Genomic DNA, 22,369 nt, shown 5'->3' on the forward strand with positions numbered 1-22,369 from the left:
AAACCCACTAAAGCCTGTAATTAAGAGAGATACCAATGGAGCATAAGTTAAGTTATCATAACATATCTAACTGAAGCCAATTTGTCAGTGCTATGTTAGTATAAAGATTTTTTTTTCTGTATATTTATATAAGCATACATATGATATACCCAGAGCATGACAACTCTTCTGCTTGGGAGTGGGACTGTCTGGAAGATTACTTTCTGAACAATTTACACTTAATAAATTGCTGTTACAGAAAGAAAATGTTTGATTCCATTGTAGTACATTGGTAATGTATTTGACACCTACCATAAATGAATCATAGAATCATAGCATCATAGAATTGTCAAAGCTGGAAAAGACCTTCAAGATCATCTGGTCCAACCATCACCCTGCTACCAATGTCACCCAGTAAACCATGTCCCTAAACACCACGTCCAACTCTTCCTTAAACACCCCCAAGGACGGTGACTCCACCACCTCCTTGGGCAACCTGTTCCATTGTCTGACTGCTCTTTCTGAAAAGAAATGTCTCCTCATTTCCAACTTGGATCTCCCCTGGCGCAACTTGAAGCCATTCCCTCTAGTCCTATCACTAGTTATCTGTGAGAAGAGGCTGACCCCCAGCTCACCACACCTTTCTTTGAGGTAGTTGTAGAGAGCAATAAGGTTTTCCCAGAGCCTTCTCTTCTCCAGACTAAACAACCCCAGATAGCTCAGCCACTTCTCACAGGACTTGTGTTCCAGGCACTTCACCAGCTTTCTAGCCCTTCTCTGGACACTCTCCAGGGCCTTGATATGCTTCCAGGCAAGGCAGTGGCAGATCAGCAATAAGTTTCTTTTATGTTGGCACAGGATAGAACAGAAAGGGCCCTAGAAATGAGGAGAGTTCCTCATACGTGGGATCAGGTAGACACGAACTTCTAAAACAGTTAAGGTTAAGCATATGAATTACTTAACATGTGTGGTTTTCACTGTTTCTGTTCTTTCCTTGCATGTCTACTATCACATGTGAATCTGAGCTTATTCCTACCTTTTCTTCCTATTCCTACATTTTCTTCCCATAGACTAAAAACAAACAAACAAAACCACCCAAAGAAATAACAGAAAAACAAAGAAAAACAAAACATGTCAATTGTTGTCAGCTCAAGGGTGAAAAATCAGTGATTAGGATAGGATAGAAGCAGGTGGCTTGTACAGTAGAAAAAGCATCATTGTCTGAGGTGACATTGAGTCTGCTTGAATAGCTTGTGAGGTCTGAAGAGAAGTGCAAAAATAAGATTTTAAAATGTGTGTCTTGTACAGCCAAATCTTTAAAAAGTATGAAGCCTTGTATTTTTGATATGCTAGGAAACAAAACTCTGAGACACATGTTGAGACTTATTTGCCTGATAACAAAGCTCTTGGATATACCCTGGAACAGCTGAGGATATTTGTGTACAGAATAATATTTTCTGGGTTATATGTCTCCACAGTAGTGACAAAGAAATGCAGGTTAGAAAGAGATGTCAAAATTAGGATAAATACCTCATGCAATTATGCTTTTAGCCATATTATTGTCCTTAATGAAGTCTCACTCCTAAGAGCATCCTTTAATGATAGTGTTTGTTTTGTGTTACAGAATCTAAAGAGGAACCTGAATCCAATGCCTGTATGGGAGGTAGGTACTATGCTCTTTTGTTCTGATTTGTAAGGCATGCAAACCTTTTGAGGTAAAGTTTAAGAAGATTCAAGCCCTTTGTCACTGGAGAGTTCCTACAGCTTTCCTCCCTTTCATCTTTATGCTCTTTCATAATAAACTACTTGCGAATTAAGTAGAGTGCAATAGAGGGTCTAAAAAGCCTGGGAAAAGCCTATCAGTTTTCTTTTGTGTTTCCGGGTTCCTAGGATATTCAGAGAAATTGAGTGGGACATCTTTTCAAACATGGCATGCCATGACATGAAATTTTATACTGCAACATCAGGATTACATTTTGTCCTTCTCCTTTGTCCCTTAATGAAAATCAGAGTGGGAAGCAGACCTCCCCTCACTTACCACTGTAGGAGATGAGGGCACACAAAGAAAACTTCCCTTCTTATAATTACTTGTTTTTTCCTTGTCTGTGCTTATAACAAGGAGGCAAAGAAAGAATAAAGTTTTCAAAGACTTTTTTTTTTTTTTTTTTTTTTTTTCATTTAGGGTAGCTGGTGATGTTATGCTCCTTCCTGCTGTTATGCTGTTGTTAAATACCTTTCAGTAAGGAATTTATATTGCACTATGAGACAATAATACTGTTTTACTTCATGTAAATGTTATGAATAACTCAGAGTATCAATTCATCTCCAGTTAAAGTTATTGCTCCATACTGGTGGGGAGAAAGTTTCCATCAGAGATTTTCCTGCAAATTACCAAAAAAACATAGAATTGTTTGGGTTGTATCCTTAAAGATCCTAAGTGACCTTAAAGATCACTTAGTTACAACCCTCCTGCTATGTGCAGGGACACCTCTCACTAGACCAGGTTGTTCAAAGCCCCATGCAACCTGGCCTTAAACACTTCCACGGACGGAGCATCCACAACTCCTCTGGACAAAGTCTTCCAGTGTGTCAACACCCTTGAAGGAAATAGTTTGTTCCTAAAATCTAATCTAAATCTACTTTTTTTTTTTTTTTTTTTTTTTTTTTTTTTTTTTTTTTTTTTTGGCTTTAAAACCATTACTCCTCATCCTGTCACTGTAATCCCTCAAAATAGTCCCTTCCCAGCTTTCCTGTAGGAAGGGCTTCCTGTAGACTAGGCCGGAGAGCTGGGCAGGAAGAAACCAAATGAAGTTTGGTAGTTTGGTTTGAAACCAAATGAAGACCTGGGGGTCCCTGTAGACAACAGGTTGACCATGAGCCAGCAGTGTGCCCTGGTGGCCAAGAAGGCCAAAGGGATCCTGGTGTGAATAAAAAGGCATATGAAAAGCATATGAGAATCAACTCACTTGACCTGCTAACCAGACTGCTTTTGAAGCAGCTAGCTGGCTTTCTGGGCTGAAAGTACACATGGCTGACTCATGTTGAACTTCTCATCCACCAACACTCCCAAGGTTCTTCTCCTCAGGTCTGTTCTCAATCCTTTCTCCACCCAGCCTGTATTTGTGCTTGGGATTATCCTGGCCCAGATGCAGGACCTTGCACTTCTGAAGAGAGCCTGCAATTTCCCTAGTCTTTTATTACTGACCTACCTATAGAAACCTTTCTTGTTGCCCTTTATGCCCCTGGTCAAATTTAATTCTAATGGGGCTTTGGCTTTCCTAACCTGATCCCTGTCTGCTCAAACAATTTCTTTGTATCCCTCCCAAGCTATACGTCCTTTCTTCCACTCTCTGTAGGTGCCCATTTTGTGTTTGAATTTGACCAGGAGCTCCTTGTTCATCTCTTGTTAGGATGCCTTATTCCTGAGTTTGGAGAAGGTGATCTCTGAATATTAACCAGCTTTCTTGGGCTCCTCTTCCCACCAGGGCTTTGTCACATGGTACTCTACCAAGCAGATCGCTGAAGAGACCAAAGTCTGCTCTCCCAAAATTCAGGGTAGCAAACTTGCTGTGCTCCTTCCTCGCTGCTCTCTGAATACACAATTATACCATTACATGCTCACTGCAGCCAAGGCTACTGTTCAGTTTCACATTCTCCTCCAGCCTATTTGTATTGTCTCTGCTGTGCATACAAGCACTTGCAAAAGCAAATTATAGTTGTTTTCAGTTTTAAAGTCCATTATTCTAACACTAAGGGGGGGGGGGGGGGGGTCATTGTCTTTTTGTATATGTATTTGCATATATATATATGCATTTCTTATAGTTTTTAAAAATTGTTTTTATCAGCTGCAGTACATTTGCTGTAGCAAATTTAATTAATTGCATTAAAAAACAAACAAAAAACAAAACAAACAAAAAACTATTTTCCCAAGTTATCAAAAGGAAAAAAATACTAAAACTCTTAAATATGTATTTTTCACTCATTGCTGGCAGTGTAGTGTAAGGTTGAGTGCAGCTAAACAGCCTGGATATGATCAACCTCTCTCTGACCTACTTTCTCCAGAGTCATTTTTGCTGTAAACTAATCTTCACAATGTCAGTTCCTCAACATTATCAGTGTCATTAATGCATCCTTCCCAGCAACATGGTCAAAGATTTTGCTGATGTTGCTGCTTCTCAGGGCTCCAATGACTCATTGTCTGAAATGTCCAAATAATTAGACACACCATACCAGAAAAACCTCCATGTAAGCAAATTCATTCTGGTTCCAGCATTGGACCTTGACTTATGATGGCACCAGGATGTGTGGTGAACCTATAATTGTACATTTAGCTAGGCCAGATGCTATAGGAGACTAAACAGAGGTATTTCAAATTTTGCAATCTCTTCTTTGTTGTAAGTTTTAAATTTAGTGAAACTAATAAGTTGTAAACCACAGTCTCTTTGCATCTAGTTCCTCTCTACCATATTTTGTCCTCAAAAAAATTTAAAAATTGTTTCTTATTATTCGAAAATCTATCTTCAAAACAGGGTCCTTCACTTACCACTTATTTTGGATGCATTTGCATCTCAAATGTATTTGCATGATTTTGATCCTCAGTTTGCTCATGATCATTATAAATCGATCTCTCCTGAGTCAGTCTTTTAATCTAAACAACCTTTTTCCCCCTTTGCATTTTGTTCTATTTTGCCAGTAGACTTTTTTTTTTCTTTTTTTTTTTTTTTTTTTTTTCCAGTCTGTTTACAAGAAAGTGTCTGTAAACCAATTACTTTAAATTACTTGACTGAACCAATCAGTCCCGATAGCCTTCGTTTATAAAACTATGACACATGCATACTCATTTTTGTTGCTAAATTAATCTCAAGAAGACTTTTCAGGCTTTAGCTGGTAGAAGAATAACAGTATGTGACTTGAAAGAGATTGCATACCTCACACTATAAAATTCACTTTAGATAAAGTATCCCAGCTGGTAGCACTTTGATGTGGAATTCTGAACCATTATATTCTTACTGACTACTAAACTGACTTCTGAGATTATTACTTTAAAATAAAAACTGTGAGAGAAATTCTAATGAAGTTACAGTTCAGCTTCCTAGCAAGTGAAAAATTATTTTTTCTCTCTATTTTAATTAACATTGAGGTATCCCAATAACACCAAAATCTTTTAATCAGCAAAGATTCTGGGATTTACACAGGTTTTAAAGGCTAAGAACAACAAACAAAGTCTTCCATCTTTATTGAAGAGAAACAGATAAATGTTCCAGAATATTCCTGTTTGCTTTTAAATATAAAAAGAGATATTGGACTAGGAAGAGATGTCACTGTTATTATTGAAGTTTAAGAGTTCTGGGAGGGAATATCAAAATGGTTGCTGAGATTTCTCTCTTTTTCTCTCTCTCTCTCTTTTTTTTTTTTTTTCATAGTTGGAAAGAAAAAATCCATCAAATTCCAAACTACTTGTAAGTCTGATTTCAGTTTACTTCATCTTTCCAAAAGTCTTGGGGAAAAAAGGTTCAGTGTTGGTGATAGTTCCTCTTTTAATATTTTAAAGACAAAATAGTTTCAAATGATTATGCTATTACATAATATAAACTGCAGAAAATAACACATAACAGATAAAAATTAGAGAATAATCCTGTGATAACCCAAAGTAATTTTTGGGTATGGATTTCTTGTTGAAATTTGAACTGTTCCTCAATTTAAACTGAGAAAATGTGCAAAATCTCAATTAATCTTCTTGAGGGAAAAATAAATAAATAATTATCAGATAAATTTGTTAGATATATATTGTTTAAACGAATAAACTATTAAAAATATTATTCTCCATTTTCCAATTACATAGAGGGTATATGTTAGGTCATTATTATTTCACTAGAAAGTGAAAAAAATTTGGAAAACAAGCAGAGATTAGAGCTAAATATATTAATAAGAGGATATTCTTTCAATTGTACAGTAAAAATGTTTCAGAAATAAGATTTTTCTTACAATCTCTAAATATATTGATATTAAAACCTGTTAAGACAATGCTTTTTGTTAATTTTTTATTTTATTTTATTTTTTTTGTGTGTGTTATTACATTATTATATTTTCAGTTTTACCCCTTACATACTCAGGATAGTATGAAAATATCTCTGAAGCATCAAAATGCTATTAAAAATAACAAAGGTAGGAAGATTCTAATATCAATGAAGAGAGTTATGTGTACACACGTTGCCTGTGTATTTGGTAGAATATATTCTTTGATAATGCTTTCTTTTTAGCATTGAACTATAAATAGCAAAATATCATCTTGCCTGAGCAAAATGCTGAGAACTTGAGTTCTGTTCAATGGGTCCCTGTTAATACTTATCTTCATTTTCCTTGTAACTGTCATTAACACCTAAGAAAATTCTAAAGCAAAAAAAAAGTGTACCCTTCTGGTGTTATTTGGTACATAATACCCCATACTTATTTGCTAACGGTATGTAATTTTAACAGGCTAAAATTATGTCCCAGAATGTTATTCGAAACAAGAATGTAAAAACAGCAATTAAGCTGTGCAAAAAGGTGACATAAAAGGCTGTTTCTACTGAGTTTGGATTGGTGTGGTAGTACAAAAAATTAGTGTCACAAAAAGCAGGAGCAGACTTTAAAGGAATTGGTACTATAATATGATAGTTATCATTAATGGTGGGCATATCCAATAGGACAAGAACAAAATGATATCATGTGACTGGAAACATATATATATTCCACACAATCACAAGATGGCTGAAGCGGAAGGAAAGCTCTGAAAATATCTGGTCCAACGTCCTGCTCAAGCAGGATGACCTAGAGTAGGTTGCTCAAGGCATGTCCAGTCAGGTTTTAAGCTAAGGATTTTCACAGCCTCTCTGGGTAATCCATTCCCATATTTCACCAGCTTCACACTGAAAAAAACAATCTATTTAAATAAAGTTTCTTACAGTTTCGTTCATGCCCATTGTCTTTTGACTTGGTGGTCACCACTGGGAAGAATTGAACTTAATTATCACTGAAATGAACACAGTCTGGATTGCTGAAATCTTGCCCAGCAACTTCCATTAACCAACTGCATCCATCTTATTAAACAAGAGATCATGACAAAGTGATAGTTACTATATCTGCAAACAAACATCTCCCATTAAGTGTGGCATTTTCACTGACTAGTCAAATACAAGCCTCAAGGCAGATGTTTTGCTCAGTAATACAACAAAATCTGTCCAAATATCATCACTGTGATAACTGAGCTTCATAAAGTGAAACAGTGCCTGGGTACTCTACACAACTCAACTCCCCATTTACACTCCTCCATTCTTCCCTAGCTAGAAAGCTAAGCAGGATTTATTTATTTATTTATTTATTTTTTTCTTCTCCAGTTGGGAAGGTCAGACTCTTTTTCCCTAAGTAAATCTGATCTCCAGCTTCATAGTCTTCTTGATAACGCTATTTGGATATCTGTTCTAGTATTAACAGCAAGTGAGAGATGGGACCTAGTTGATCTTTCCCAGCTCATAAGAGCATGAAATGGCAGACCCATTTCTACGTTACTTATGCAGTTCTTGTTTCTTACATTACTCAGAAACAAATGTAGAGGAAATGAGGAAATGCTGGACAAATAAATCAAGTTCATAAATTATTAGCCAGGTAAATAGGTAAACCTAACCAGATTAACTTTCTCTGTACATTTTTTTTTTTTTCATTGTTTCTTCTCTTTGTTGTAACAATTGGAGGATTGCATGAGGTCACCGGCTATGAGATGTGAATCCAAAGTTGCATTATGAAGTTCAGTTACTGACAACTAGATGCTGATGAAGTTTTGGGAAGGTGTTGAGTGTAATTTAAGATAGTCTCAGACTGACTGCTTTATTGGAAACATTTCACTCCAAATAACAATGTGCAACACAGATCTCATATACATGTATGTACATGTTTGAGGACAATTGCATAAAGAAAACTTAAAATAATTAAGAACTACAGATTTTATTTAATTTTGTGTAACAGAGAGAAATCTTCTGGTCTGAAGCTCATTTTTCCTGTCTGCTAAATTGCATCTTGTTTTTTAGGGTATATTTTGAAGTACGGAACTACTTTTATATCATGGTAAATTGAGGCAACTATCAAGGTATCTTGAGGAAACTGGACATCAAAATCAGGTTTTGGATGTTCATTTTTTCTGTTCTTCTCCACAAAGCAACAATATTTTTTTTTTTTTTTTTTTTTTTTTTTTTTTTTTTTTTTAGTGTGGTTAATGAAAACTTCTTTTCATTCATCATATGTGAAATAAGACATTTATCTTCTGTTTGGAAGAAACCAAATATAATTCTAAAAGCTCTAGCCACTGCTACTAAAACACTTTACTCTTTCATATTGGCCATAGATAGAATTGTCTCTCTGCAGCTAAAAATGATGATTTACTGCAAAAAAAAGAGCACATATACAAGGACAAAGACTAGGAGGAGGTGACACCACTGAAGAAATCAGATGTGATATCATTTTAAATGTGTTTCACTAGCTGCGGAATGAGACTTTCCTATTCCCTTGGTGTAAGTAGAGGGTGTGAGATGTACACCATTAACAATAGAATAAACACTATAAAACTTTTGTTCATTTCTATTTCTTTTTCAGGCATACACTGGTGAGGTAGTGAGGGTAAGAAATGTTTTATTATATTCTTTGCTGGTAGCAGATGAGAGCTAGGTATTACTGATGTAAGAATAAGGAAAATAACGTCTTCTCAACTATCCTCTGTCTTCTCAGCTATCCTCTCAACATTCATGTGGTTAAAAGGAAAGGTCTTTTTAAAAATAGAGTCAAGCGCAGCCTTTTAGAAGGATCACTTTATTTAGTAACATTTTTTTTTCCTTTTTTTTTTTTTTTTCTTTTGCAAAACTTTAACTTATTTCTGAATCACACTCCATTTCCCAGCCTTATAAATATTTTTAAAGTTACTCGCATCTCATGGACATCTACTGTCATTGACCATGGTTCATCTCACATCAAACAAGCATAAAATGTCCATATTCAAAGTCCTGTCCTGTCACTTCAGGGGAAGTAGTGCAGATGTACAGAAATAAGATGCACCAAATGGTCATGGCTGCAGGCCACATGGAAAAGGCCTTAGTGGGCCATATCTGAAGCTGTTTTAATCAGCCATGGCATCTTTGGCTGTGAGAGAGAGAAGTCATTTTACGTGGGCTAGGGATTTGGTCCAGAATGAGACAAGGTTGGAGCTTTCCTTTAAAGTAGGTTATTTATCCATATGTTTAGCTGTCTCATCATCAGGTAATTAATGCAAGTAAAGTGACTTAGATACTTAAAAAAGCTTAACTTTCTGTTTAAATACTCTCCCTCCCTCCTCTCCCCCCTCACCCCTCCCTGTCCCATCAGGATACTTGCTAGTTAACAGACAGATATGTAGAATCTGACATTAGCTCTTTTTCTCCTTGGATATTTGACCTAGTTGTGAGCAAGGTTTCTTGGGTGCTGGTAGCAGCATGACCACATTCTGGTCATGACCTAAGTGTCCTCTAAATGGAAGATTATACCCCTGGGATTGCTCCAAGTTGCCAACAGGGCTCCCAGGACTTAGGCTAGTCACAGTCCAGCCCTGTCATACTTTTGACATGCTTACATCAAGCACAGCAAAATTATGAGAAGAATCTGCTTATCCTTTGTCTCTTTTGACGACAGTAAAATGTCCTTGAAACATGTCATTGAAGCTTTAGATTACTGTGAAATAAAACAACTACAAAAAATCTTTTGAAAAACTAGAAACATCTGTTCCAGTCCAGTCTCTTGTGTTTTTTTTTTTTTTTTTTTTTTTTTTTTGTTGTTGTTGTTTTGTTTTGTTTTGTTTTGTTTTGTTTTGTTTCAGCAATAGTGACTATTGCTGGTGAAATTAACTTAAATTACATTAACTGACATTAACTTAAAACAACAACAATTCATAATGAACATCTGGCTTTTTTTTCTTTTTTTTTTCTTGTCTGTCACAACCCATTCTGACCCCAACAACATTGCCCTGGTTCTGGTACCCTAGCACAAAGGAAAACAAAGCATACCATCTGCCTACTTTTCTGTTTTCCCATAACATGTTCTCATGTTATTCATTCACCAAGCACTACAAGTTACTTTGAATGACTCTATGCCATAAGGAAAATGGAAGGTGCATTCAGTGGGATTACGTTAGGGTTTCTCTGACCCTGCTACCATTCAGTATTTTTGTTACTGCTCAAATGCAAATAAAGAGTACAAAGAGCCAGGAAGAATCCGCTAGTGCAGGGTCTAATATTTTAGCTGAATATTTGTGAAATCACGATGTGGACAAATTGGTGAAATAACAGTTGACATAGATAAATGTTGATTCCTGGCCCAGGCAGGAAGTAAGCTATGAAAATGTAGGAAGTAGTACTGCCTGCCTCAGGGTTTAGAGAGTTGTGGATCATAAACTGAACAAGAGTCAGTACTGACATCTTACAAGGCAATCATCCTGGAAAACAGATGAAGAATAATCTGAGATAAATTATTTAACTTTACCCTGAACAAAACAAGTAAAGCATTAGTTAAAGTGTCTATCTAGAATCAGTTACCTCACTCTGAGGAAGATTTGTAGTATCTGGAAACATTTGGTCCAAAGGAAAGGGTGGTTAGGCATTGGAACAGGCTGCCCAGGGAAGTGTCCAAGTTCCCTTCCCTGGAGGTATTTAAGAGATGTGTGGACATGGTACTTACAGATATGGTTACAGGTGGCCTTGGTGGTTTTTGGTTAATGGTTGGCTTTGATGATCTTAAGAGTCTTTTCCAAACAAAATTATTATATTCTATTATTTCAGTAGGACACATCCCCAAAGCACACAGAAAATATATTTTATACAGAAAAGACTTAAAGATTCATGACTATTTATGTTAAAGAAGAAATGGTGGAGGAGGTGTATGTGAAAAAAGTTTCCATTTTGTAAAGTAAATGGTAGAATTTTGTTGCAGTGTGGAAGACTGAGACCAGGTGTTAGGAAAAACATTCTAACTAGAAAGGACAGCCTCTGTTTACCTTGTCTGGGGAGTTAGCTTGTCTGGGGAGCTAGCTTGTCTGGGGAGCTAAGTGAGACTATCTGTGAAAGTCTTCAGAGCTTCATAGACAAGTAACTGCTGAAAGAGATGTTTGTATTTCATTCATACAGTCAAGGTAAGACCCAATGACATCTTCTAGAGATCTTTCTAGCTTAACATTGATGGATCTTGACAGCAAATTTGCTCTTACATACAATTCAAGAATGGCTTTCTTATTAAATAAATATACTTTAAGTTAGGGTAAATACAAAAACATATAGAGCTGTATTAACCTATTACTTTCTTCGGTTTTACTCAGTTAACTTTTACTGCTAAGCTACTAGTTTACTAGAAATAATTCTACTATTACTCAGCTGTTCTAAATCAGATTACAAGCATTTGCCAATACTGGCACTTGGCTACCAGCTTATTTTATTTATGTTCATCGTGAACTGCAAGACAATTATTCTTCCTGGGAAAATAACGCTGAGAAGACCAGTTTAAATTAACACGTGATAGATTCAGGGCAGTCTTGGTAGTAAATTTTAGGCTCTTGAAAATTATAGGAGAAGAGAACAGGTAACCCTTTTTTGTGCTCAGAACGAAAGCTTAAACAAGCCTTTAAGGCATACATTGCTTCAGTGAATATTTTCCTAAAATAGAATAAAAATTATAATAATTGAGCTATCAATTAAAGATATAATTATATATAAAGATGAATCAGCCATGATTTGTCATTTAGTGTTAAATGAAAACAAGCAAACAGACAAACAATCAACAACAAACAGCATTCTACCTGAGAATTTTTAAAACAATTTGTTTAGATGTCTCATCTCCTCTTTCTGGCATGAGGGCAGTGAGTCTTGCAGTTTTTGCTAAAATGTGCTCTGACACCCACATGAATAAATCCCTTGCAAGAAGTAAGCTATGAGTCTTGTGACTGGAATACTTCATTTCCATTCAATTATGCAGTTGAAATACCTCCTCAATAACTTGGGAAGGCACACAAGCCCTGGAGCAACTGACTTTATTAAATCAGTCTTTATGTATTTGTGTGGGTGCGTGGTTCAAATAATATTTTGGTGTACAGTGTAGAATGTAAATGGTAACAATAAACTGGAGAATTTCTAGGCCATTTAAATTCTTCAAAATGAATGTTTGACTCTGAATGCTCTTTCATTTATAGAAAAATTCTGATGCATGTTCAAAATCATAATACAGTTTTTAGGATATCTTAAATTATTACTTTTTCACTTGAAGCTACATTAACTGCTTGATCTGAGATCTTTCAGTAAATATATCAATTTTTAGTTTTTCTTAAGCTGGATTGAGTTTTAATAGAATTTAGATGACATTTCTTTTCATAGTTCAACATAAATCTCAGTCAGAAGACAACAAGGAATACTAAGGTAGCTAAATAAAGCGACTTTAATACTCCTTTTCACCCTGGATTTGTTATGGTCCTATCCAGTTTTTCTGTCAAAAGGAAAATCGTTCAATTAATTTTGGCTTAATATTTTAGCAATAGCATGTGGTATTTTTGAAGGAGTCTTTTAAAAGCATATATAATAAATAATATATAATAAATTTTGGAAAGTGATATAGCATAAGCAATTTTGTTTGAGTTAATAGTGTTAGAACAAACTTGTTTATGTTTTCTGTTTGTTTGTTTGTTTTCATCATCTTGGCTAAATTGATGTAACACTGAATGTAGTCATAACTACATAGACAAAAATGCCAGGATGCAAAACAAATGGAGATTTCAACAAATTTAATCATTATTTTCAATAGGTTTGTTTCTTTATAGAGAACATATTTCTTACAGACATGATTGTCTGTATCCATTGTGTTGTTATTCTGAAAGATATTTCGTCCCATTTTAGAGTGAAAAATAAAAATATTGAAAATATTTTTATGGAAAATATTTTCCATATTATTTATGAAAATATTTTATGGAAACCATATATTAGCAATTATCAATATGAAAACCTTTGGTTTAGCAAAATTATATTTGTTGGATCTACTTCTTTTCATCAAGAAAATAATTTATTTTCTTAATTTCTTTTAATTTTTCTTTATTTCTTTTCTACTCCAAAATTTTCACTTGTGGTCTCTGTCCTCTTCCCAGTTTCTCTTCCAAATGTGCAGAAATAAGCTCTGGCTAATGTTCCTTGGGGAAAGAAGGTGTGTATTGAGCACTAGGAGTAGAGGTTGCTGAAGTGTATCTTGTCATTCTTAGTGACTTTCAAACTTCTGAAAAAGTAGAGACAAATCCCGTAAGTACAACAATCCTGAGTACATTGTTCATTTGAAAGCTTTTTGGTGTTGGCAGTGATAAATCAAAATCTTTTTCCATTTGGCAAGCCTTCATAACAAATGGTTGTTATTTTGAGTTCTGTCTCCAAAAAGAAAAGGAGTTTTAATTTTTCCATCATATAACTTTAAGTCTCCAAACATATTACACTGATGGAAAAAATTTTCCTGACAATATAGCCAGTTCAAAATATAACATTAAAATTAGATTTCAATCAGTAAAACTTAAGCACTGGTAGAGACAAAGATCTTTTATTTCATACCTGCTTATATGATTTTTCTGTCAAGTACCAAGAAACAGTCTAATCAAAGCAAATGAGTTTTTATTTATTTATTTATTTATTTATTTTACATTCTGATGTGTGCCTTTATTTTTCAGGAACATAAGAAATAGTAGTATCTGTAGTACATAAATTGTTCCAATCACTGCAAATCACAGCAGAAAATTCTATCTTGGCCTAAAGATTCTGATTTCGAAGAAGAGATTTTGTATCAAAATTTGATTTTGTTATAGATTTATAATATAAATTCATGTTCAGCTACAAAATATATGTCTAATCAGCAAAGACTTGATATACTTTACTTCTGAGTTCCTGAGAAACTTTTTATATACAATTCCAGTGAGGAACAACATGTTTATCTCAAATTCATCTAAAAAAAATTGTTTGTCAGTTCCATGATTTGTATACTTTTTTTTTTTTTTTTTTTTTTTGAGAGCCATACCATGAATTTTCTCTAGAAGAAGAAAGGTCATCTCACCTTACAATCATCTGAAAGACAAGCATCTGGTCTAAGTTCATAGTATTAAGATGCTCTTGCCAATGGAGATTTTAGCAATTTTCAGCAATGTCAGCAGAAGCTCATTTCCTCGTTAAACAGCCGTGTAAAACTGTTGGAATTAAACCCTTATTTGGATTTTGCATGGTAGAAGTCATGGTAAGATGAATCCCACTTCTTCCGATCATCACAATTTCTTTCACCAAGTCAATTTGTGGAAGATAGAAGGAATTTTTTATGTCTGCTTTATTGCAATGACAGAAATAGTTTCCTCAAAAGTCTATTTTTTCTCCTGTCGACAGCAACCAGAGCAAATTATTTTGTTAATCTTCTTACCTCTTTCAGTGGATAAAAAATGTTCCAATACAGTATTTTCAACTAAATGCAGCTGTCTTTATACAAATAGGAAGAAACAAGGAGAATGTTATTTTCTTAAGAAAACTAAACCTTAATTTTATTTTGGAATAATAAAGAATAACATCTTTTTAGCAGTACCTCATTCAGGAATTTTCAGGGTTAGAAATGGTCGTGAATATTGACATGTTTAATATCTTTATCAATTACACAGACAGTGGGACCAAGTGCACCCTCAGCAAGTTTGTAGATGACACCAAGCTGAGTGGTGTAGTCAATACAACAGAAGGAAAAACTGTCATTCAAAGGGACCTGGACAAGCTTGAGAAATGGGCCCATGTGAACTTATTGAGGTTTAATAATGCCAAATGCAAGGTGCTGCACCTAGGTCGGGGCAATCCCAGACAGGAGGACAGACTGGGAGAACAACTCATTAAGAGCAGCCCTGCAGAGAAGGACTTGGGGGCTCTGGTGGACAAAAAGCTTGACATGAGCCAGCAGTGTGTGCCTGCAGCCCAGAAGGCCAACTGCATCCTGGGCTACATCAACAGAGAGGGGGTCCAGCAGGTGGAGGGAGGTGATTGTTCTCCACTACTCTGCCCTTTTGAGGCCCCACCTGGAGTTCTGTGTCCAAGTCTGGGGTCCCCAGCACAAGAAGGTTCTTGATCTGTTAACATGTCAAGGAGGGGTGGTTTTAAACTAAAAATGGTGAGATTCAGATTAGAGATTAGGAGGAAATTGTTTGCTCAGAGGGTTGTGAGGCATGGGAAATGGTTGCCCAGAGAAGTTATGGATAGCTAATCCCTGGAGGTGTTTAAGACCAGGTTAGATGATGCACTGAGCACTCTGATTTAGTAGGTGGCAGGCCTCCCTGCTTATGTCAAGGAGGTTGGAACTTTAAGGTCCCTTCCAGCCAGGGGCCATTCTACGATTCTATGAATGTAGATGTCATTTTCTGCTGCCTATCTAATACAGCTTTTTGGAAAAATTGTTGTGTAAAGGAACAGTCAAAGAATTATTTCAAAGTGAAAATGAGTTTTCAACTAATAATAATTCAAGAGAAATCTCAGCTTTCTTTAACTATGCATTTTTTTTTCTTTCATTTCATTAGAAGGATCGAGGTTATTTGTCAGAAAAAAAAATACAAGTGGTCAAATTTTAAAAGATCTTTAGGTGCTTCTTGTGTACTGATTTATAAATGTTAAAAATAAGAACTGGAAGCATACATGCAGTGAATACTTCTGGGATTCACTTTATTACAGAAACCAGTAACAAATCAAGAGTTGCTGCACAGTGAGGTAGTGATAGGCATAGCAGAAAGACTATTCCTGGCTTAAAAAGTTTTGTTGGAGCTAATAGGTTTTGATGCCTCTTGTATATTTCTATAGACCCTGTAACATCTTAGAAATTCAGAAAACTTATGTGAGTTGAAAGCTTTATCTTGTACTTATCCTATTTATATTCCCCCCTTTTTGAGAGAATTGAGAGAACAGGTACACAATGACATGTGGACCTGTATGAATTATGCTAAAAACCTGGCAGAAAGTTGTTTTCAAGCTGTGTTTAACTTCTGGGTGATAGCTCAGATCTGCACTTATATCTTCACACATATCACTGAATGCTGCTCTATTTGGAAAAAAAAAAAAAAAAAGCAAATATATAAATATATTTTATATTTATATATAAATATAAATATATATAAATATTATATATTATATTTTAAATATAAAATATATATAAATATATTTATAAATATATATATATATATATTTATATATATATATATACATATATATATACATATACATATATATACATATACATATATATACATATATATATATATACATACATACACATATATATATATATTTATATATTTCCTGGAAACTATCCTGGTTGTAATGGTAGTGAGACACAGCTTTTGAATCCTGTAATCATAGAATCATAGAATGGTTTGGGTTAGAAGGAACTTAAAAGGGTATATAATTCCAACCGCCCTGCCATGGGCAGGGACAGCTCCCACTATACCGGATTGCTCAAAATCCTGTCCAGTCTGGCTTTAAACGCTTCCAGGGATGGGATATTCACAGCTTCTCTGGGCAACCTGTTCCACTGCCTCACCACCCTCATGTCTAATCTAAATCTACCCTCTTTGAGTTTAAGCCCTTTGTCCTTTTACTAGGACTATTACTAGGACAAGGGGTAATCCTATCACAAAGCTTCTCTTCTGCAGGTTAGTTCAAGGTGTGTGTTTCCATCTTGAGGGACACAAAGGAATCCTTCAAGTATTTAGTTACAATAATTTTCTGATTTTATGTGTGGGGGATTTTCTATTGATGATTTTCTTTTAAGCTGACCTGAACAATGAGCTGAAGTGCTTATGTGTGTGGTTTTTTCTATTGATGATTTTATTTTAAGCTGACCTGAACAATGAGCAAAAGTGCAACTAATAATGAAATGGAAATACATAGTTTCTTATTTCTGTTCATACAGAAGACCTGACTCAGCAGCAAATCGTTTGAGCATCATAATAAGGTCTAAATTACGAAGGTCTAAATACCAATTTATCCTTTAAATCCTTCCTGTCAAGCAAGTTCATTCTCTCTTTAGTTTTATTAGGATCATGCTGCAAGGACATTAATAGGTCTATGTTGGCTTCTGATTTTTCTGTTTTTTTTTTTTTTTTTTTTTTTTTTTTCTCCTGTAATTTTTGCAGCATCCCAACATCTGTATCAACATACACATAGAAACTAAAAAATTATAAAGAAACAGAAATTACTATGTTCGCAGTTAACTGATATTTCTCTTCACAGTTCCAAAAGCAGATAGAATAATCTATTCATTATGCTGTTGAAACTTCATGATCAGTAATATTGAAATTTAATTGGTATATGCTCAGAAATATTCCCCAGCATCAAGTAAATTGAATAACATAAATAAGTTTGTCTCAGCTGATTATTCTACCGCAGGATCTATCATCAAACCATATTCTGTTCTTTCTTCCTTTTTTTTTTTCTTTTTTTTTTTTTTTTCTCATCAGACTTGTATGAAAACCAATGGATCCCAACCCTTTCCCAACCCTTGTTTGGAGGTGTTGATTTCCATGCTTGAGTGACAATTGTTCCACTATTTCATTTAAGCTCACAAAAGTAATTCCAATATTTCTTCATTTAAACTGACTGGAGTCTATCCACCAAATGTTTTTTCTATTAATTCCACTGATAGGTCTTTTGAAGTTTATATAAGTCAAGAGAGCAGGCTTTCAGACAAAAACTCCAAGGTTTTGTGTGTGCATGTTGAATTTATCTTCACATTTTAAGAGGGAAAAAATAAATAAAAGAAAGAAAGAAGACCACATTACGTTGAAATAGCCTGTCTATTCTACTTTTCCCATCTTCTGAAAAATTCTAGTAATTCAGCAGCAGAGAGTAAGAAAAGATCTAAACTGAAGTAATTATTTCTTCTAAACACTGTTTTAAATCTTAAATTATTTGTAAGTCTTAAAGCTTGTAATGAATCTATCTGTCTCAAATAATATAAGATAAAGAAAATGTCTTTAACAATTTAAAGTATCTTTTTATCCCAACTGTGTTTTTAATGTTTATAGATTAGAAATATAATCTTCCAAAAATTAAAGAAAAATAATATATATATATATATGTATGAAAACCTGACTTAATTTATACAGTACAGTTTTTCTCATCTATCCAAAGCATTTAATATTTTATCAGCATGTGAATTCATCAGCAAGAGATGTCAGTGACTGCAATAAAGTACTGGAGCACACAAGTAGTTTCCACTATTCCAGTGTCTCTGGAGCAGTTCCATTACAATAGAAGAGCACAACAAGCCAGTGATGCATACCATTGCATATACAAGCCTACGACTTCTCTCTCCCACTTCCTCTCTCTGCTGTTGTTTTCCCTTGATCCAGCCATGACTACAAGACTGATGTTAAAGGGATGTTCACCTTTATTAGCTGTATAAAACTAAATGCATTAAAATTTAGCCTTAAAATTTAGTCTCTCTTTTTATATTGCAAACCTCAAAGTCTCTAGTTAGAATAGACACCTAGCTGTAAATTGCCTGGCAAAAACATTCAACTGGCATTTTTGGTGTTTCGCTACTTCTATACTTAGCCCAGTTTATATGCTTTATTGTTGCTCTTTGGTTTAATAAATGTCAGCATTTATGCATGTGAATAATTCTGTCATAGAGAAAAGTTGCTGGCTCTTGACAAATTAGGCCATGAATCCATGAGCTCCTTCTTAAGAAGCTTTCCATGAGCAGGCATGATTCCCTCTTTGCCTTTACAGCACATGGCAGAGCTGATCCTGCCTAGGGCTGCTGGCAAATATAGCACTACAAACATTCTTTTGTATGACAAACAGAATACTTAGGCAAAATGAGGACAAAAAATTGTGCAAGCAGCTTTAATTGGGGTGAAAGCAATTCTCCAAGATTAAATCATTTCACTAGAATCTTAGTTCCACAACTCAATATTCCCAACAATAATTTGCAGAAATAGAAGTCAGATAGTGACAAGCTTAGAAGCAAATATGGACCTGATAAGACTACCCATCATAAAGAAGGACATTTGTGAAATGGGAATTATTCACTCTTATCTACTTACTATTTATTATCTTTTAATGTCTTCATCTATTCTTTTTCATCTACTTACAAAGCATAATTGGAAATGACATTTCTCTGCCTGCAATTATTAGGAAAAATATGCAAAATTAATTCTGTTAGAAGTAAATAACAATAGCTTTGTCCTTAGGAATTCAGTTCATAAAGACCATCAGCAGAGATAATATTTAAAAGGTTGCATAATTTGGAGCCTATTTGTATACTGTGTCTTTCTTCTAGGTAGTGAGTACATTGAAGGACAAAGGAGAGAGAAAGTGGAAAAGAGAGACAGGTAACACATGTAGTCTAGATAGTTCTGTCATACAAATGAAAGGCTGAACAGCACTTTCTGCAGCAGCAGGATTTAAAATCGCCTTTACTGTCTAAACAGCAGCAGTTCAGTTTCTGTAGAGTTCTCATGAGAGCTGGTTGGCAACTATTTCATTTTTATTTTTCTGGTTTTTCTTTTTTCATCCCCCCAAAAAACAATCAACCCACCAACCTCAAAGCAAAATATTTTCCAAGCCACGAGTTCTGTTAAATTTCTTGCTAGCTTCCTTTCTGTATATTAGGAAATATCAGAAAGTTCTTGCTGTATTCTTCAAATGAAATCAAAGCACAATAATAATCTCGTTATACATAACTGAATTACAGGTACTTCCAAAAGTTGCAGAAAAGAAAAAATAATAATAAAAAAATATATTTATTTTGATTGATCAGATATTATTTTCAGATATAAAGATTAAATTATTTACATTCTGGTTGTGTTCTTTTATGGTTTGTTTTTGAGATTCTGTTTTTATGGCAACATGCTCTAAGAAACCTGAGCATTTTTAGAACAGAGAAATATTTTTCTCACTGTGCTAAATATTAAAATCACAAAGAAGGGGTTAGGAATCTAATATTGGCAGATAATTGACCAGTCTGCTGGAGGTATATTTTTTCATAAAAAATATTAAAAGAATCTGGAAGAGAAGTTTTGGAAATGTACTGGTGTACTGGGATAACATATAAGACTTTAGTTTATTTTTAAATAAACTTAAGTTTAGTTTAAGTTTAAAGTCTAAATTTAGTTTAAGTTCAAACTTAGTTTAAGTCTAAACTTAGTTTTCAGAGCCCTAGTGGGGCTCTGATTCTGGTAAGTCGCCTTTTAACGTGACACTGCTGAAAGCAACAGATTAAGACTCTTTTGGTACATGTGTGCTACCATGGCATGGTGGTGCATACCAAAGAAATCTGGGCTGGTATCTGGGATTTTAAAGTCTCTCACAACCAGGAGATTGAAAAAGAGTGAGAAGGGTGGGGAAGGATTTTTCTTTAGTCTAGGCAAGAATAATTTGCAAAAGATTTTTCTTTATAGGAGAAAATTTCATGAATGATTTAGCCCATTGATTTGATAGATTGCAGAGTATTTTTATTTAAGCTGAAAATATTGTAATATTGCTAATACACTGCTGAGGCTATTGTGGAAGGCCTAAAGATAATTCAGTCTGATGGAAAGAAACTAACAGACTATATAATGTGCTTAGAATCAAAATATATCCATACAAATATCCAGTCTGGACAGATTTTTTGTACCTGAATTTTAATCCCCTGAATAATGGACTTAGTAATGAGAAAGCCTAGCAGCACAATGATGCTATATTTTACATTCTTACAGTTTTCCTGGTTACCTCAACACGAATAAAAATAATCCATAGAATCTTTCCTGACACTAGGCTAAGTGACCAAAAATAAAATCAGAATTTTGTATATTGTTTTCAAAAACTGAAAAGACTAGTTTTTGCCTATCTCCAAAATGTTGATTATTACAAGAAAATCAATTATTTTCTAAAAACATAATTTTAAAAGAAAGTAACATGTTATTAAAAATTCTGATACAAGGTCTCTCTATCTCTAATGAGTTACCCTAGGGCAGTCAGCCTTTCAGAACCTGCTGAAGTTCTTTCCCCTGCCAAACTGTCATAAAATCATAGAAGCTTAGAATAGTTTGGGTTGGAAAAGTCTTTAAAGATCACTTAGTTCCAACCCCCTGCCATGGGCAGGGACACCTACCACAACACCAGGTTGCTCAAAGCCCCATCCAGCCTGGCCTTGAACTTCTCTGAGCAAACTCTTGCAGTGCCTCACCAACCTCAGAAGAAATAATTTCTTCCTAATATCTAATCTAAATCTGCTTTTTTTTTTTTTTTTTTTTTTTATATATATATATATATATTAAGACTGTTACGCCTTGTCCTATCACTGTACTCCTTGACCCTCCCCAGCTTTCCTGCAGGAAAGGTTTAGGTACTGGTAGGCTTCTATAAGGTTTCCCTGGAGCTTTCTCCAGCTTGAACAACCTCAGCTCCCTCAGCCTGTCTTCACATGAGAGAGGTCTCAGCCCCTTGATCATCTTTGTAGCTCTCCTCTGGACTTGTACTAACTGATCCTTCTTGTGCTGGGGGCCACTGAGCATGCCCTGCTGGCCACACTGCTTTTGATGCAACCCAGGGCATGGTTGGCTTTCTGGGTTGCAAGTGCACATTGCTGGCTCATGTTGAGCTTCTAATCATCATGCCCAGGTCCTTCTTCTTAGGGCTGCCCTCATTCCATTCTCCACCCAGCCTGTATTGGTGCTTGGGATTGCCCTGTCCCAGATGTAGGACCTTGCACTTGTCCTTGTTGAACCTCATGAAGTTCTCACAGGCCCACCTCTCAGGTCTGCCCAGGTCTCTGTGGATGTCATCCCTTGTGCCATCATCCATCTTGGTGTCATTGGCAAACTTGCTGTGGGCGCACTCAATTTCTTTGTCCATGTCACCAACAATGACACTAAACAGTGCCAGTCCCAGTACTGGCTCCTGAGGAGCACTACTTAATATTGATCTCTACTTGTACATTCAGCAACTGAGTGCAACTTTTTGAGTGCAACCATCCAGCCAATTCCTTACCCACTGAGTGGTCCATGTGTCAAATCTATGTCTCTCCAATTTAAAGACAAGGATATCATGGGGGACAGTGACAAATGCTCTGCACATGTCCAGGTAGATGATGTCAGTTGCTCTTCCCCTACCCACCAATGCTGTAACCTTATTGTAGAAGGCCACCAGATTTGTCAGGCACAATCTGCCCTTAGTGAAGCCATGTTGGCTGTCACCAGTAACCTCCTTAATTTCCATGTGCCTTAACTTAGTTTCCAGGTTGATCTGCCCCATCATCATGCTAGGCACAGAGGTGAGACTGTCCTGTAGTTGCCTGTGTGTTCCTTTTTTTCCTTTTTTAAAAA

This window comes from Anas acuta, chromosome Z (genome assembly GCF_963932015.1).
Source record: "Anas acuta chromosome Z, bAnaAcu1.1, whole genome shotgun sequence".
Taxonomy (NCBI): domain Eukaryota; kingdom Metazoa; phylum Chordata; class Aves; order Anseriformes; family Anatidae; genus Anas; species Anas acuta.